The sequence below is a fragment of the Pelophylax lessonae genome (assembly GCF_965119305.1).
Source record: "Pelophylax lessonae genome assembly, chromosome: 2".
NCBI classification, from domain to species: domain Eukaryota; kingdom Metazoa; phylum Chordata; class Amphibia; order Anura; family Ranidae; genus Pelophylax; species Pelophylax lessonae.
The window spans coordinates 558,490,813-558,492,905 of record NC_138769.1 but is presented as its reverse complement, the minus strand read 5'-3'; positions in this window follow the sequence as shown (position 1 = coordinate 558,492,905).

Here is a 2,093-nt window from a genome sequence, read left to right as displayed (position 1 = left end):
CCTGTGGGGTACTTATCACTAGTTGGTTTAGAGAGATGAGGGGTCCGGTAATGAGATAAAGATCAGGTAGCAAGATACAGGATCAGTAGCGAGATAATGGATCAAGTAGCGAGACTCCGGTCTATCCAGATACTGGGGAAATAGCTGGAGGCTTCGGCAGCGTCAGACAAGGCTGTATAACAAGCGGTTTGCACGAACACCTTGTGAGTGAAAGCCGGCGATTGAAATAGCCGCTCAGAGCTGCGCCTAGTGATGACGTCATGCGGCTTAAAGAGATAGGCAGGTATATGCGTTCCACCTAGCTGAAAAGGTGGGACGCAATGCGGAAGAAATGGGCTGGAAGGGTACCGAAGGTACCAGAATCTTACACCTGGGCATTTTTTTTTTTTGACGCTAGTGTTTTTTTTTGGCATTTTTTGGGGTTCTTTTGAGGCAGGCAAAACATCTGAACTTGTGTATAGTGGTGTATATACACACATACATATATTTATATACACACCTAGACATATATAGGTGTGATAGTAGCAGAAATATATGCTTGTGCTAATGAAATCATTTACAGTAATATATTTCTGCTACTATCACACCTATATATGGCTAGGTGTCTATATACATATAATTATGTGTGTATATATACCACTATACACAAGTTCAGATGTTTTGCCTGCCTCAAAAGAACCCCAAAAAATGCCAAAAAAAACGCTAGCGTCAAAAAAAAAATGCCCAGGTGTGTTTTTGCTGGCATTTTTTGGGAGTTTTTGGAGGCAGGCAAAACATCAGAACTTGTGCACAGTACCACTTTACACAAGTTCAGATGTTTTTCCTGACTGCAAAGAACCCAAAAAAATGCCTGCTTTGAAACCGGCAAGATGTGAAAACCGAGAAGAGAAGCTAACCCCCTGAGCTGAAAGTGTTCTAATACAAACAATCCTTTTTTTTATGGTTCTGGACATGCTACAGAGCTGAAACTTCACAGGTACACCTTTTAGACCCCCCAGATACGAAATCACACAAAAAAAGTTCTTAAAAATTTTCATTTTTGATAAAAAAAGCCAATTATTGAAAAAATTAAAAAAAAAAGAGAGATTTTTTGATTTTTACTTTGGATTTCAGATCTGGGGGGTCTAAAAAGTGTACGTGTGAAGTTTCAGCTCTGTAGCATGTCCAGAACCATAAAAAAAAAAGATTGTTTGTATTAGAACACTTTCAGCTCAGGGGGTTAGCTTCTCTTCTCGGTTTTCACACCTTGCTGGTTTCAAAGCAGGCATTTTTTTGGGTTCTTTGCAGTCAGGAAAAACATCTGAACTTGTGTATAGTGGTACTGTGCACAAGTTCTGATGTTTTGCCTGCCTCCAAAAAACCCCCAAAAAATGCCAGCAAAAACACACCTGGGCATTTTTTTTTTTTGACGCTAGCATTTTTTTGGGTTCTTTTGAGGCAGGCAAAACATCTGAACTTGTGTATAGTGGTATATATACACACATAATTATATGTATATAGACACCTAGCCATATATAGGTGTGATAGTAGCAGAAATATATTACTGTAAATTATTTCATTAACGCAAGCATATATTTCTGCTACTATCACACCTATATATGTCTAGGTGTGTATATAAATATATGTATGTGTGTATATACACCACTATACACAAGTTCAGATGTTTTGCTTGCCTCCAAAACCCCCCAAAAAATGCCAGCAAAAACACACCTGGGCATTTTTTTTTGACGCTAGCGTTTTTTTGGCATTTTTTTGGGTTCTTTTGAGGCAGGCAAAACATCTGAACTTGTGTATAGTGGTATATATACACACATAATTATATGTATATAGACACCTAGCCATATATAGGTGTGATAGTAGCAGAAATATATTACTGTAAATGATTTCATTAGCGCAAGCATATATTTCTGCTACTATCACACCTATATATGTCTAGGGGTATATATACAGACATATATGTGTATATATACCCCCTATACACATGTTCAGATGTCATGTCTGACATCAAACATGTCCTCAAAAAAGCACTGGCAGTGGCAGCCCCTGCAGCATGAAAAATGCTTGGCTGGTGAGAAGCCATATGCCTGTCCTGA